The sequence below is a fragment of the Ambystoma mexicanum genome, chromosome 8 (genome assembly GCF_040938575.1).
Source record: "Ambystoma mexicanum isolate Mex_15411 chromosome 8, UKY_AmexF1_1, whole genome shotgun sequence".
In the NCBI taxonomy this organism is placed as follows: Eukaryota; Metazoa; Chordata; class Amphibia; order Caudata; family Ambystomatidae; genus Ambystoma; species Ambystoma mexicanum.
The window spans coordinates 1395730346-1395747651 of record NC_090929.1 but is presented as its reverse complement, the minus strand read 5'-3'; positions in this window follow the sequence as shown (position 1 = coordinate 1395747651).

Here is a 17306-nt window from a genome sequence, read left to right as displayed (position 1 = left end):
AAATCCTATTTAGACCAGTACCTTGCAAACGGATTTATCCGTCCTTCAAAGTCCCCCGCAGCCAGTCCTTTGTTCTTTGTACCGAAAAGGAAGGAGACTTGAGAACCTGTATTGACTACCACGCATTGAACCAGATCACCGTGAAGAACCGCTACCCCTTGCCACTTATTCCTGAGATGCTAGACCAAGTTAAAGATGCCCAGATTTATACCAAATTGGACCTTCAAGGAGCGTACCACCTGGACCGAGTCAGAAAAGGAGATGAATGGAAAACCGCCTTCCGTACTAAGTACGTCTTGTTTGAATATCAAGTCATGCCCTTTGGGTTATGCAACGCTCCTGCGGCATTCCAATATGTTATGAATGACGTCTTAAGGTAGTTCATTGATTTGTGCGCCTTAGTGTACATAGACGACATCTTAGTATACTCAGCCTCGGAACAAGATCATGTCAGGCACGTTCGTTCAGTCCTCACCAAGCTCCGTCAACATCGCTTGTTTGCAAAGCTTGAAAAATGCTTTTTTCACGTCACCAAAGTAGAATTTCTTGGTTTTATCCTTACTCCGGGAGGCATCAGAATCGACGTGCACAAGGTAGATGCCATTCTGAAATGGCCTTCACCGAGGTCTCTGAAAGGGGTACAAAGCATGCTGGGCTTTGCGAACTTCTACGGCCGGTTCATCCCAGACTTCTCTCAGGTTGTGCACCCAATCACAGTACTATTACGAATAAACAATTAAAAGTTTGCTTGGACCAAAGAGGCAGAAGAAGCCTTTCAGGAACTTAAATAATGGTTTACCTCCACTCAAATCCTGCGACATCCTCGTCCAGTCCTCCCTTATGTCATTGAAACTGATGTGTCCAGTCTCGCAATGGGGGCTGTGCTTTCACAGAGAGACCCGGGAACCGGCCAGCTACATCCTGTGGCTTTCTGGTCGAAAAAGTTCTCACCTCCAGAGATTAATTATGCCATCATGGACAAGGAACTCCTGGCTATCAAATCTGCCTTTAAAGCCTGGAGGCACTACCTTCTGGGGGCAAGACACACCATTACAGTCATCACAGACCACCGAAACCTGCAATATCTCAAAAAAGCCAAGGCCCAGCCCTCACGCCAATTACGGTGGGCCCTTTTCTTCGCCGAATATGAGTATGTAATCACATTTCGACCAGGAGTCAGAAACAGAAAGGCGGATGCCTTATCTCGCATGGGCATAGATGAAATAGTATATACAACCCCAGACCCAGTACCTATTATACCTGAAGACAAACTCTTGGGTATCACGACAGCCTTAACACAAGCAGAACTACGAAAAGAAATCCAACGGACAATGAATCCTGATGCCTACTCGCATGGCAAACTCAAGGAGAACAATATCCCATCAATGACCATCTACCCTTTTTTAGGGATCGCCTATATGTACCAAGAAGGAATTACAACAGCATATTATTTCAAACTATCACGATTCACTGATCGAAGGGCATACTGGGATCGCCAAAACCCTAGCTAAGGTGAAAGAGAACTTTTGGTGGCCTACCTGGCGTAAGGACATCATTCAGTATATTCAGTGCTCCGGTGTCTGCACACAAAATAAATCACAGAAACAAAAACCATCTGGTCTCCTACAACCATTGGACATTCCTCCAGTTCCATGGCACACTCTTTCCCTTGACTTCATCACTGATCTACCTCCAAGCCAAGGGTTCAACACCATCCTTGTAGTTGTGGACTTATTCTTGAAGATGGCCCTTTTTTATTCCTCTCAAAGGCCTCCCAGACGCAACCACTTTAGCAAAAGTGTTCCTGGAGGGCGTGGTTAAGCTACATGGCTTCCCTTCGGTTCTAGTCTCTGATCGAGGCAGCCAGTTTGTTTCAAACTTCTGGGAAAAATGTTGTGCAATGGTGCAGATCGACGTTCGGCTATCTAGCAGTCACCATCCCCAAACGGACGGCCAAACCGAGTGAACCAACCGAGTGAATATTCTGGCATTTCCAGCCAGAATGGAAATGCCAGTGGTAAAGACTCTACACACAACCATTACTCAGGATTTCAAAACGGCAAAGGAACACCTTATTCATGCCAAAGAAAAACAAAAGAGATTTGCCGACCAACACCGGAAAAAGGCCCCTGATTATCAAGTAGGAGACAAAGTTTGGTTAGTGGCTAAATGCGTATCCATCAAGGGAACCCGGACCTTTCATCCCAGATTCTTAGGACCCTATACCATTAAGGCAATTATCAACCCAGCAGCCGTGTGTACTGCTCACCTGGCTCCCACGGAGGCGCTGGTCTGGTTTGGGTTGCTGTGGCCTCTTCAAGCGTGATGCGCAGAATCCGGACCACCGATTGAACAGGACCCCCAAATCTTGCTTGTCTGGCCTGTAGGAATATCCTTCTGCAGATGAGAAAGGGGATTAACTGTCTGCTGAATAGTGTGCTTGCTTCCCCCTTTCCCCCCTCGTTCTTCTCTGACTTCCTCCAAAACCCCCGGTTTAAGCTCACCTTATGGTTTGGAAGGATGAACTCTCCATCCTGCTTCTGGTGCAGGGGCGCGCGCTCGTCCAGTTACTTCACTGGTTTTCAGAATGGCACTGGCAAATCCACTTGACTTTTCTGAGCGATACGCCGTAAGTAAGAAGATGCAGAAGTTCAAGTGTGAGCCTCCTTTTATGTTGTTTTTCCTAACCTGTGATCTGTCCTTTATTTCAGGTGCAGAACAAAGGCGATGCGTTGAGGGGTTAAATTGCCGGTGGTAAAATCAGGTGAGTTAGTGATGAGGGCAACCCCTCTAAATGTCTTTCTAATTCCCCAGTAATGTCTTTTGTCCTTTCCCCATAGGGGCCGGGGTGCGGTACCTGCCAAAGATGCCGCGCCGACCCGAGATGTGGAATGGTTCACCAAGAAAAGCCGGTAAGTAATATGGCTGAAAATTCGGCTTTCCTCTTGTGTTCCCTTGCTCACCTTTTGTCTCTTCTTCTCTCCCCTAGGTGCAGAGATGTGGCGACCAGTGCTGAGAGCCGCGATGGAGCCAGGCGGCGTCTCGGGAACAGGTGAGTGAAGCGCGGCGCTGCAGCGAGCAAAGCTGTGCTTTTAAATGGAAGTCTTCCTTAAGGAATGCTGGCGTGAAGATTCCAGATGCAGGTAAGAAGGTTGAATAAGTTCTTGGTTTTCACCTTTCTCTTCTCTTCTTTCCTTACAGGTGTTCCAGGTTCGAGGCGGGCGTGGCTGGAGTCCAGGTGCAGGAGCAGACACGGTGAGCGTTCAGCTGCTGGGATGCAGAACAACGCGAAGCACGTGTGGCTGTCCGGGCGTGGCTTAAATAGCCTTGGAAGAAGTTCCAGGTGAGTATTCTTCCACAGCCCCACCCAAGTAACAAAATAGTTCCTTCAGAAAAATAGGCCCTCCTAAGCCTCATTTGGCTTGGTTCTTCATGCAGCATGGTCTGCATCAGGTGAGTGTGCAGCATGGTCTGCTTCAGGTAAGTGCACCAAACACTTCCCCTTATGAGCCTGGCGCCTATGGCGCCAGGACTGATGTCCAACATGAGCCTGGCGCCAACGGCGCCAGGACAGATTCCAAAGAGCCCCTATAAAGGGCCGCTGGGCTTTTACCCGGGGGCGTGATGCCTGCTCCCGGGGGTGCTGGGCCTGGCCTGGTGCTCCGGGGGTAGGCATCATGACAGCACTCCCCCCCAAGGCCCCTCCCAAGGTCGTTCCCTCAGGAGGTTTCGGTTTGTTCGGGAAATTCCGATGGAACCTTTTTACTAGCCGAGGTGCATGTACGTGGTTGCTGGGTTCCCAAGATCTTTCCTGAGGCCCGTACCCCTTCGAATCAATTAGATAGAAAATTTTTGATTTTGAGATCTTAGAGTCCAAAATGTTCTTCACCTCGAATTCAGGCTCCCCATCTATCTGGATTGGTTTTGGTGGCTTTATTAATCTGGTTCCTGGTTGCACTGGTTTCAAAAGCGACACATGAAAAACGGGGTGAATCTGCATGTTAGCTGGTAGATCTAGCTTGACTGCCACTGGGTTAATTATAGCTTTGATCGAGTAAGGGCCTAAATACCTTGGATTAAAAGTCCGAGGTCCCTTGAGCGATAAGTGTTTGGTAGCCAACCATACTTGATCCCCTATTTGGTATGGAGGCGCCTCTTTTCGATGCAGATCCGCATTTTTTTTGTATTTCCCTTTCGCATGTTGTAAGTGTGCAGTAGCATCCTTGAAGGCTTGAGTAATCGTAGAATGCAAATGGTCCACTGCGGGCATTTCGAGGCTCAAGGGTGAGTCCAAGTCTGAAGTACGAGGATGATGTCCAAATAGGGCATAAAAGGGGCTCTGACCAATTCCAGAGTGTATCGAGTTATTGTATGCATATTCAGCCACCCATCAAATATCCTTCCAATTACCCTCCGATTGGTGCAACATACATCGTAGATATTGTTCAAGGGTCTGGTTCGTTCTCTCCGTCTGACCATCGGTCTGTGGGTGGTGGCTGGTTGAGAGTCTTACATCGATTTGTGCCAGTTGACAACACTTTTTCCAAAAATGAGAAATAAACTGGCTTCCCCGATCGGAGATTAGTATTGACGGGAATCCATGCAGACGGATGATATTTTCGAGGAATTCCTTGGCAAGAACAAAAGCTGAAGGTAATCCTTTCAACGGAATAAAAGGGGCCATCTTGGAAAATAAATCCACCACAACCAGAATAGTATTGTATCCATTACAAGAGGGCAGGTCCATGATAAAATCTAGTGATAAGGTGTGCCAAGGTGCTGGTGGAATGTCTAAGGGTTGAAGAAGACCGGCGGGTTTTGCTTTTTGACCTTTGTTTTGGGCGCAAACTCCACAGGACATCACAAAAGATTTAATATCCTTTCGCCAGGACGGCCACCAGAATTGTCGTTTAATTTTTTCCTCTGTTTTGACAATGCCAGGATGTCCTTCCATCAGAGTATCGTGATGACGGGAAATAACCAGTTCTTGCAATTCCTTTTCTGGCAAAAATAAACGTCCTTGGAAGTAAGGTAAGCCATCGTTGATTGAAAAGTCAGACCCCCTTTTGATCCAATCCTGCAAGGCTGAAGAGTCCAAGAATAGTTTTACCCGTGCTTGAATGTCTTCAAGGGTTTGTAAAGTGGTTATCCCCAAGATTCTTTGTTCGGGAATTATCGGCACAGGTTCTGAGTTTGTGTCCATTTCTCCCATTCCAATTCGAGATAGCGCGTCCGCTTTGCCATTCTTACAGCCGGGACGGTAAGTGATTACAAAATCGAACTCAGCAAAGAATAAAGCCCTTTGGAGCTGTCGTGAAGACTGAGCCTTGGCAGTTTTTAAATATTGTAAATTTCGGTGATCAGTGATCACGGTGATGGTATGTCTGGCGCCAAGAAGATAATGCCGCCAAGCCTGAAAGGCGGACTTAATGGCTAATAATTCCTTATCGGTGATTGCATAATTTATCTCCAGCGGCGAGAACTTTCTGGACTAAAATGCAACGGGGTGCAGTTGGTTGGTTTCGGGGTCTCTCTGAGACAGGACAGCTCCCATGGCTAAGCTGGATGCGTCGGTTTCGACTATATATGGGAGATCAGGACGCGGGTGTTTCAAAATAGGTGCGGACGTAAATTTAGCTTTTAATTCCTGAAAGGCCTGTTCAGCTTCCTCAGTCCATTCAAAACGTTTATTCTTCCGCAAGAGTGCAGTGATGGGTTGCACCACCCGTGAAAATTCCGGGATAAACCTGCGATAAAAATTGGCAAAACCAAGCATGCTTTGGACACCTTTCACCGAACTAGGAGATGGCCATTTGAGGATGGCATCCACTTTCCGTGAGTCCATTCGGACCCCTTTAGGTGTCAGGCTGAATCCAAGAAACTCAACCTCGGTGGTATGGAAAACACATTTTTCCAGTTTTGCAAACAGTTTGTGCTGGCGCAATTTCTCAAGGACAGCCCTAACATGTTTTCTGTGATCTTATTCCGAAGAGCAGTACACCCGAATGTCATTGATATACATGACAACACAGACATCGATGAGTTCCTGAAGGACATCGTTCATGAAGAATTGGAAGGCAGCAGGCGCGTTGCACAACCCGAAAGGCATCACCTGGTATTCGAATAGTCCATATTTTGTACGGAAGTCCCATTTTCCATTTGTCGCCTTCTTTTACTCATACCAGATGATAAGCCCCCCGGAGATCTAACTTGGTGTATATGCAAGCGTCCTTCACCTGGTCAAGGAGTTCAGGGATCAAAGGCAGAGGGTAATGATTTTTAACAGTTATCTGGTTCAATGCGCGGTAATCGATACAAGTTCTAAGGTCGCCTTCTTTTTTTGGCACGAAGAACAAAGCCGAGGATGCCGGAGACTTTGACGGGCGAATAAAACCATTGGCTAGGTATTGATCTAAATATTGTCTCAAATGCAGATTCTCCGGCTCAGTAAGGGCATAAATCCTGCTACAAGGGGGTTGTGCACCGGGCACCAGATCGATTTGGCAATCGTACGATCTGTGAGGAGGTAACGTGTTGGCCTGTTCCTTTTGGAAGACGTCCTGAAAGTCTTGGTATTCCAGAGGTAGTTGCATGGAGACAGAGGGTACTGATGCTAGACTGATCATCAGATTTTCTGGGTAGCAGGTTCGTGCACACTCCGGAAAGGTTATTCTCTTCGCTCGCCAATCAATTCGAGGATTATGTGTCTCTAACCAAGGGATTCCGAGAATAACCTGAAACTGTGGAGCCTTGATTACATCAAACACAACTGCCTCCCGATGGCCGTCCGGACCTACAAGTGTCACCTCAGCTGTGGAATGTGTTACCGGTCCCGAGGCAATTTCGGTTCCATCAACTGTGGTGATGACATCTTTGCTGGTTTTAGGACGCAGAGGGAGGTTAATCCTGGAGACCAATTCACGATCTACGTAGTTTCCTATAGCCCCACTATCGATGTATGCCTTTATTACATGCAACCGCTTAGGCTGTTCCGGATCTACGAGGACCATTGGCACAATGAAATGCGAGGTCTGAGAGTTCGTTTTCAAGCTCGGCAAGCGGACCCCTACGCTTGTCGGGCGGGGTCGTTTCCCGATATAGAGGTTTCATGGATTTTATCAGCGGCTCCTACCACCTTCCTGGGCGGCCTTGCCGGGCAATCTCGTAGAAAGTGTCCAGAGTAACCACAATGAAGACATATGTGCATCTGCCGTCTTCTTTCACGTTCCTTTTGAGTTAAAGGTCCTTTAACTCTTCCGATTTGCATTGGCTCAGAGGCTTCAGCCCCCTTGAGGTTAGCGTGGGTCTTGACTAACACCCGGGTCTCAAACTTGGACCGATCTGCTTTTCTGTTTTGCAGTCTGTGATCCAATTGGACCACTAAGTCTATATATTCTGAGCATTCTTGGGGCGGATTTACAACTTGGGCCAGGACATCTTTAAGTTCTCCGCGTAGACCTCGATAAAATAACGTGATTCTTTTATCCTCTGGCCACCCAGTTTCCACAATTAGTCTATTAAAGGTTGCAATGTAGGAAAGGAGGTCTTGATTGCCCTGTCGCAGAGATAGAAGTTCGTCATCTAGAGCCTGCCCCTGGGAGTGACGAGCAAATAACCTTTCCATGCTTGCTTGAAATCCTTGAAAATCACGAAGAATCGGGTCATCTTGAGTTACCAGTGGAACTGACCAATCGGCAGCACTGCCGTTGAGATATGACAATACAAAGGCTACCTTGGTCTGGTCATTAGGGAAGGCCCCAGGTCTGCACAGGAAATGCAAACAACACTGATTCATGAATACGGCGAATCGTTTGGGGTCCCCAGCAAAGCGTTCGGTTGGGGCCAGCGGCATGTTTCCAGGTAGATTAATCTGCACCGGGCTACTGGAAAGCACAGGAGCGGGGTTCCCTCCGGAACCTGGTAAAGGAGTTTGTCCAGCTTGACCTTGCAAAAGCTGTCTAGCCAGGTCATCAGCTCTTTCCTTTGTTACAATCACTTCCCTCCTGAGAGCATTAGTCTCTTGACGAGCGGCGTGTACTTCGGCCCGTAATTCCCCCAGTAGTTGGGCCAACTGGTCAGTCTCAGAAGTTTCCATAGCGCCTGGGTGGGAATTTGTAGGAAGGCTTCGCGTTCTGTAACGCTCACCTGGCTCCCACGGAGGCGCTGGTCTGGTCTGGGTTGCTGTGGCCTCTTCAAGCGTGATGCGCAGAATTCGGACCACCGATTGAACAGGACCCCCAAATCTTGCTTGTCTGGCCTGTAGGAATATCCTTCTGCAGATGAGAAAGGGGATTAACTGTCTGCTGAATAGTGTGCTTGCTCCCCCCTTTCCCCCTTCGTTCTTCTCTGACTTCCTCCAAAACCCCCGGTTTAAGCTCACCTTATGGTTTGGAAGGATGAACTCTCCATCCTGCTTCTGGTGCAGGGGCGCGCGCTCGTCCAGTTACTTCACTGGTTTTCAGAATGGCGCTGGCAAATCCACTTGACTTTTCTGAGCGATACGCCGTAAGTAAGAAGATGCAAAAGTTCAAGTGTGAGCCTCCTTTTATGTTGTTTTTCCTAACCTGTGATCTGTCCTTTATTTCAGGTGCAGAACAAAGGCGATGCGTTGAGGGGTTAAATTGCCGGTGGTAAAATCAGGTGAGTTAGTGATGGGGGCGACCCCTCTAAACGTCTTTATAATTCCCCATTAATGTCTTTTGTCCTTTCCCCATAGGGGCCGGGGTGCGGTACCTGCCAAAGATGCGGCGCCGACCCGAGATGTGGAATGGTTCACCAATAAAAGCCGGTAAGTAATATGGCTGAAAATTCGGCTTTCCTCTTGTGTTCCCTTGCTCACCTTTTGTCTCTTCTTCTCTCCCCTAGGTGCAGAGATGTGGCGACCGGTGCTGAGAGCCGCGATGGAGCCGGGCGGCGTCTCGGGAACAGGTGAGTGAAGCGCGGCGCTGCAGCGAGCAACGCGGTGCTTTTAAATGGAGTCTTCCTTCAGGAATGCTGGCGTGAAGATTCCGGATGCAGGTAAGAAGGTTGAATAAGTTCTTGGTTTTCACCTTTCTCTTCTCTTCTTTCCTTACAGGTGTTCCAGGTTCGAGGCAGGCGTGGCTGGAGTCCATGTGCAGGAGCAGACACGGTGAGCGTTCAGCTACTGGGATGCAGAACAACGCGAAGCATGTGTGGCTGTCCAGACGTGGCTTAAATAGCCTTGGAAGAAGTTCCAGGTGAGTATTCTTCCACAGCCCCACCCAAGTAACAAAATAGTTCCTTCAGAAAAATAGTCCCTCCTAAGCCTCATTTGGCTTGGTTCTTCATGCAGCATGGTCTGCATCAGGTGAGTGTGCAGCATGGTCTGCTTCAGGTAAGTGCACCAAACACTTCCCCTTATGAGCCTGGCGCCTATGGCGCCAAGACTGATGTCCAACATGAGCCTGGCGCCAATGGCGCCAGGACAGAGTCCAAAGAGCCCCTATAAAGGGCCCCTGGGCTTTTACCCAGGGGCGTGATGCCTGCTCCCGGGGGTGCTGGGCCTGGCCTGGTGCTCCGGGGGTAGGCATCATGACATGACACCGTGAAACTGGATTTACCACCTAATCTAAACATCCACCCGGTATTCCATGTGTCCCTCCTGAAACCAATGCAACCCGGCACACGGATTGGGACACTACCTAAGCCCATACTTGTTGATGGAGAACCAGAATTCGAAGTCAAAGATATCTTGGACTCTAAATACTCTAGGACCAAGCTATATTATCTCGTCAATCGGAAAGGATTTGGACCACAAGATAGATCCTGGGAGCCCAGTGAGAATATCCACGCACCATGTCTAATCAGGAAATTCCGTCAGAACTTCCCAACCAAACCTGGGCCAGACAGAAGGAACACCATGGGAGGGGCCTTAGGGGGGAGTGTTGTTACGACCCTCACCCAAAACCCCCTCTGGCAAACCCATTGACCAGGTGGAGTCAGGACTCGGGCCTCTAAAGCCTGGCATCCTCTTCAAAAGCCCTCATGGGGCAAGTCCTGGCGCCTATGGCGCCAGGCTCATACACCATGAAAAACTATGGGCTTGGGAACTACTTTATTGTATTGTCAGCCAACCTGGAGGCATCCCCATAGCTTGGTTCATAAGAACCAAGCTATGCGGTCTAGTGTTTTGGGTGTGGTAGCCTAGGGACTACTTTACCTGGACTATTTTGTTGAGGCTATTTAAACCACACCCGAGCAAGACAACACGCTTCGTGTTACTTTGCAGCTTGCAACGTGACGCTCACCGTTTCCAGCTATTCCCTCGAACCTCGGAGAAGCAGAACCTGCAAGGAGACAAAAGGAACATCATTAGCAGCAGCATCTTACCTGCAGTCTTCATCTTTAAACACTCGCAGCTACTGAGAACAGCTTCCTCAAATCTGCACGCCTCACGGACAGAACGACCTGAAAGAGGAAGATGGAGGCAACATTAAAGAAAGCAGTGGAGACATTTACAAATTACGAACTGCTCAAAAGGCTTACCTGGCTGGTCGCCTCTCAGCTGGAACCACTCCGGACATTCCACTCGTGCTGAAGAACACCGCGACCTACAAGGAAGGAAAACACAGGTTAGCAAACGCAAGACTTCGCAGCGCTGCGCATAGCGCTTGCTTATCGGATTATAGAGCTCTTAATGCGCCATCATTTACCAGCGGGGCTCAACCAAGCCAGTTCGCCGCGCTGAAGCTCTGCATACCTAAGGGAGAAAAAAGAGACATTTTAAAAAGAGAAAGGCATGCAGGATAGCAACAAAACTAAATAACAGCAATAAGACCTACCTGAACAATATCAAACGGGCCGGTGTCAGTGAAGTAACTGGACTGCACTCGCCCATGAAAGAAAGCAGGACGGAGAGCATGCCTAATTCTACCAGAAGGTGAGCAGAGTGCGCCAGAGGGACTGACATCATACGGGGGTGGAGGGAGGATACTACCCCAGTCAGTCAGTCTTGAATACAGTCCTTCTGTATTTTCAGGCAGAACCTTCCCCGCAGACCACATCAGGGCAAAGCTGAGAAGCATACCAGCGAGTAACCCCGGCTTGGTGGCATCCCTGTGGATACCAGGTGAGCGTAACACTACCCCCTCAACTGCTATTTTAGCTAACTTCTTCTGCACTAGTTTCACTTCCTCAGCTTGCAGCTACTGCGCTGTTTCATTTTCTCATTCTTTTATTCTCTTACAGTCATGTATTATTATGGTTTGAATCTCAGCCCATCCTTTCGCTTCAATGCCCACTATTTTGTTGAGCGCTTTGTGAACTTTCTTGGGCAAGTCCATTTTATTAACAAAATAAAAAAGAGGGACTGATCAGTTCCACTGGGCCCTTGTCTCTGCATGCCCCATCTCCTGGACCTTAATAATGTATTGCGCGGGGTCCTCATCATCCCCCATAGTATACTGTATGATAGACTGCAGCTCTGGTATGTCGCGGTACGTTCGCTGCAGTGCACCCACACCTGCGCTCTAATATTATTGAAGGGCACGCCATTGTGTGCATCATCCTCTAGCTTTACCCCCAGATAGCCGGTCTTAACCCACACATCTCTAGCTGAGTCCCCCACTATTGTGACAACCAAACTTTTCATATCCCCTACAGCAAAATCAATCCTTGCCGCCTATTTTTCAAAGGCATATATCCATTTTACACCCTGGAAGTAAGGGGCGTGATCTGCTTCATCAAACTATTCTTATCCATCTGTGCCCAGGATACACAGTGTGTCATACTTAGGCCTTTATGCAACAAAAGCATCTGGGAACCTGCACTCTTCCCTTTATTGCATCTGACACTTCCATATTTCCTTGCTACTGCCACCTGGCCAAACCTCTTCCTCAACCGAGGTCCACACAAACATTCGACCTGTGGCGTGACCTCTGGTGTATGCCCACCCCCTTCATCATCTTCAATCTCATCCACGGTATCCCCCTAATCTTCCCTCAGCTCTTGGTCTGCCTCCCTGTCAGACCTTACTGTCCCGTACACAGTTCTCCCTGCTCGCCTGTTGCCACCTCCCTCCTTCTCAATGTGCACATCCAATATTGCCGAACTGTCTAGTCTGAACAAAATATCGCCTGCCCTCCATTCATCTAACACATTCCCCTTCTTCCCTCCTACCTGTGCCGCCCTCATCGAACCAATTCTACCTGCGTAGCCTCTAATGCCTCTTCTAACTCCTTCTGTACCTTGCTATCCTCGGGCGGGATAGCACTCAGTGATGGTATTTATTTATTGGAAATTCTTATACATTGTGGCACATACCCGGTGGTGCAGTAGCCGGAGTAGGTTTATATGTTGTGTTTGTATATCCCGCGGCTGGGTGAGTGGTGAGTGGGTAAAGCCCTGTGTGCGGGTGCAAAGTACCATTCCCCTGTGTTGTCACAGACATTGCATCTAGGGTGGCCCCTTCAATATTCTGAGTCCCCACTCCTTCAGCGTCCTCCACATCCTCTATCATCTTCCACAGATCAAAGATCTCTTTTCTCTTTTGAAGCTGTTTACCTTTATACTTAGCAGTTAGGAGTGTGCTCTACTATCCCTTTGTTATGGGTGCCCTGCTCTGGTCAGGAGCGGGGCATTACTCACCCTTGTGTCTCTACCACCCATTGTTTGTGATACTTCTCAATTGTGTCTCTGTTCAATGGCAATGCACTATACATATATTCCAATGGCGTCCCCCCTCCCATCTTTTCAATGTGTGCTCTCAAAATCCCACCCTTTTAGAAATATACGCTGCACAGACTTTTATCACTACCAGTCCACCACCCTTTCCAAACACAAACTAATAGCAAGCTAAAATAACAACCACTACTTCCACTGAGCACTGTAATTATATGGAATTCCTATTTTTCCCTTATCTCCCTGTGACAATAAAAATGGTGCCATCCTCTATCCTCACTCAGAAAGGCTTCCTACATTCCTGATTTTCCTCCATAAACTCCTTGTAATTTATCACAAAAATTATAGTAAAAATGAAATCTCACCACGTGGCCTTACCACACTTTACTTTCACTCATGCGTAAAACATTCTCTCACGAACGCTACCCCTCGTTGTTATATCTCGCAAGGGGTGTACTCACGTCTGCGTGTTCACCTGAGTTGCTCCATCACAGGGTCCCAATAATGGCCTGCACTCTCCCAGGAGCCATGCTGTTCCAAAGAGCAGACAGGAATTCTGTAAAAATGGCTCCTGCCCACCTCTGCGGGTTGCGTGCTTGGGACCGGTCACTGCAAGTGGGCACGGCTCCTTTAGAGAAGCGCCCTGTAAGCCTCCATCGTTGGGGGTTGCTGCGATCACAACGAGGTCTCCAAATGTAGGAAAGCCCTGAGACGCTCACACCAGAAAAAATACAACCCTCTAGGAAAAAAGGCCCAATACAACTCTTGCAAGGATAACAAGGTTTATTTCCATACAAAAGGAAAAAGTGGCAACAAAGAGCTGCCATGGAATGTTTTGGTAAAATCTGCATGAGCAGCACATTGAGAAGGTACACAGCGTCATTAATCCCATCATTACACACAGTAGAAATCCACGCGGCTGGTTGCTACACATAGTTCACCTGCTCCATATGGGATGCCAGGCCATTGTTCCCAGCTCTGTCCATCCATCTTCTTCCACGTGGGGGATGCTGCATTCGACATCAGTCACCAGACGAGTAATAGGTAATTATTTTGCAAAGTAAACAACACTTCTTTACCTATGTAGGAGTACACCTAGTACGAGCAGACATGGACCCAGGGGGAAAGCCAAGGTCATCCTAACTCACACACTTCACTTGCTCCCAGAAAGGTTGCCAACTCTCCAAGGTCTTCCAACCTTGTTCTGGGCTATATTTCATCCCTCCCTGCACTGAGCAGCACACATCACATAATCTAGAAATGAAGGCAGTAAAGACCTGCTTTCTGATCTTTTTGATCGATCGGGGGGGGGTCTAACAGGTTTATGATCACTGGTCTCGGGCTGGCTGGTACCTTGGAATTCAGCGGTCCTAAAACTAGGGCATTTGGGTGCTATCACTTAGAATTGAGACTGGTGGGGGTCGGAGGCCCGTGCCCTCTTGCTCATGGGATCATATTGTAGGGCACATTCTTCCCACAGCGCGAAGGTTGTCAACATCTTAGAACAATGATGGGTTTATGGATTGGTGTAGCTCTAGCCTTTCTTATCAGTGCCTGGAATACAACCTATTACTTTGCTCATGTTCGCAGCCTAGGCCTTGGGTACTGACTGCTGCACTATGTTTAAGCTTGCTGTATGTCTGCTAATATCTAAGATGGCTGCTATTCCCGCATGTGCACTGCATCTATGAAGCATGCAATAATGTAATCGGGCAGAAGTCTTTAAGGGCACCCTCCTCCCCCTTGGTCTCTTACAGTACCTGTGGCGGTCTTTGCCTTATTCTGAAGCACTTAGGGGTGCAGGAAGATTGTGTCCCCTTCCCAACATGGCCATGCCTATATACATTTTGCTGGTCAGGCAAAGGGATGAAATAAATCACATTTTTAGAGTTGCCATTATAAAAATTGTTAATCCTCCACAAAAAAGCATTGTGCAAGAAGGTACTGGGTTTAGTCATGTAAGGGCATGCTGCATAGTTTCCACAGGGAAAATTGCCAATGACTGGCTCTTTTGGGAGATTCCAACTGCGAGGAATAATGTTGGCTCTCGTTTGGGGTTGAAATTTAGAATGTATCAACCTGTCTCGAATGTTATACCTGCACCTGAGGGGCAAATAGTTGAGGTTTCTTCCACTTGAAGGTTGATTGGACTAGCAACCAATGTTTCTTTATTTGATCTGTATACGATGAAAATGTTGTCACACAAACTATTGTGTGATCAAGTTTAGTCTTGTTTCTGCCTGCAAGGAGGTAATCTCTATTTGAATGCTGTGCTCGTTTTGCTGAACATTTCAGAAAATTATATGGATAGTGTTACCCAGCACTCCACGTGTTAAGGGCACTTGGCCCCCTCCGTTGGGGAGGCGGAGTGCTAGCGTGACGTGGGAGCGGGGAAGTGGGTGTTTGTGGGAAAGGCGCGTAGAGCGCCAGTTACGAGAAGGAAGGAAAGAATAAAGAGGTTTCCTTTATACCTCAGTGTGTGCGTCCTTTCTTTGTGCCGCGACCTCGGCAACATTGGCGACGAGGCTGCTCCTCACACACCGGAGTCCTCCAGCGGCAGTCCGCCGCGTCCCGGCTCGCGTGCAGGGAACCACGCGGAGCCTCCTCCTCCTGCTCCTCCTTCCGTGGCGCTGGGCGCAGACACCCGCCAGTGCTCGCGCGCGGGCGGCCGCGGACCCGCCGCGCCTCCTCCTCCACCGCATACAAGGCCGCAGCTAAAAAAAAAAAAAAAAAAAAAAACAATTTTTTTTTTTTTTTTTTTTTCGTTTACTTAAAACGACGCGTGTGAACCGCATCCTCCACGCCAGGCGGTCCCTACTGCTCACGCACGCCAGCGGCTGCTCCAGTCCCCTGTCACGGACCACGCCAGCGACGTCTGTGAGCCACCTCTCACCGGTAAAGGCCCATAGCCGGACCTGCCTTCGCACGTTTGGGTGAGTGCGCCGGTACACGCCTGCGTCTCCATAACCTCACACCGCCCGAAGATCGCAGAGGTCTCATCTCCTGACGACATGAGCGTCCAGGGATCCAATCCTGGGTCCCCGCAGCCTGTGCGCGCAGCAAAATCAATACAGCTGAGGCTGCCCCCGCCATTCACCATGACGCCTCAAGCGACAAAAGGACCCAGGTGGACTGACTGGATGGAAGATTTCCACCATTTTGTGCGGGGGTCCGGCGATGGTGACTCCCCCAACATCAGGGACATCTTTCTCAACCTCGTGGGGGGCGAAATCAAGACCGTAGTAAAAACAATCCCGATGGCAGAGCAAGACACCTTCCCCAACCTGATTAAGGCCCTGGACAAGCTACTCATCATCGAAGTCAACCGAGACTATGAGAGATATCTGTTCAACAAATGCACCCAGCTGCCACACGAGACTGTTGATGAGTTCATAACTCGCCTAAGAGTGAAAGGTGCTAACTGCCAGTTCGACGCTTTCTCCCTAGAAGAAGCAATACGGCTGAGAGTGATAGAAGGTTGTCTCTCTCCTGCACTCAAGAAACAACTTTTGAAAAAGCCTCTCACCATCCCCGAAGTGAGCGAACTCGCTCGCATACACGAGAGAGTTGATGCACAAGCCTCATCCATGAGCAACACAAATAACCCCAAACAAGACACCAATGAACTCATAGGCGCCATACAGCCGCCTCGACAAGGCGACAGAGGACCACAACAATATAGAGCACCAGGGGCACCAACCCCGCGCCAGCAAAGACAGTGCTATCGGTGCGGGATGTCCTTCCCACACTCCGGGTCGTGCCCAGCATTATCCCAACGGTGCACGAACTGCGGAAGAGAGGGGCATTTCCACTCTGTATGTAGGGAGGGCATACCATTTCCCCTGATGCGTCCACAAGCACCCGCCAGAACGCCGTTTCGGCCGCCACCCTCACAATACAATCAACCGAGGCAATACCAACAAGGGCAAAACCAGAGACGATATGTCAGAGCAATTGATGAATACCAAATGCAGGGATACTACGTGCAACCAGACCAGGTGGACCAGCCCAGGCATTTCGTGGATGAATACGAAAACCCCCCCATGGAACAAAGGCCGGAGGCATTCTATCAGGAAGATCAAGAGGCAGCCTACAATGCGCCGCATGATCCATATGACCAGGACGAGTTCGTCAATCTCATTCTTGACAACGAAGAGGCGCGCGAAGCCCCAAAAATCCCGATCAAGATGGGAAATTACCAATTCCAGTTCATGATCGACTCTGGCGCCACTGTGAACATCATGGGCGAGCAGGACTACGGCAGGATGTCAGACCCACCACAGCTTGCCCCGTCACATTCAAGAGTCTTCCAGTGGGGCGCTGCTACCCCTTTGCAGACGGTGGGACAATTCGCTCAACGGTTTCTCCTGAATGGACGACAGGTGGACACCACCATCCACGTCATTCGCTCGCTCACCAGGAGTAGATGCCTTATCAGCTACCACACAGCATCCCGCCTGGGTCTGATGGAGATACACGTGAAAGCAGGTGATACCATTACCGCAACCTCAAACAACCCGAAGGACTCAATTAGCACAATAGCATGCGTTCGAAACCAGAACCTAATCACACAAGACGACATAATGGAAAGATTCCCAAAGCTGTGTACTGGATTGGGAAAACTCAGAGCCCCTCCCATCAAGCTACACATCGACCCGCTGGTACGC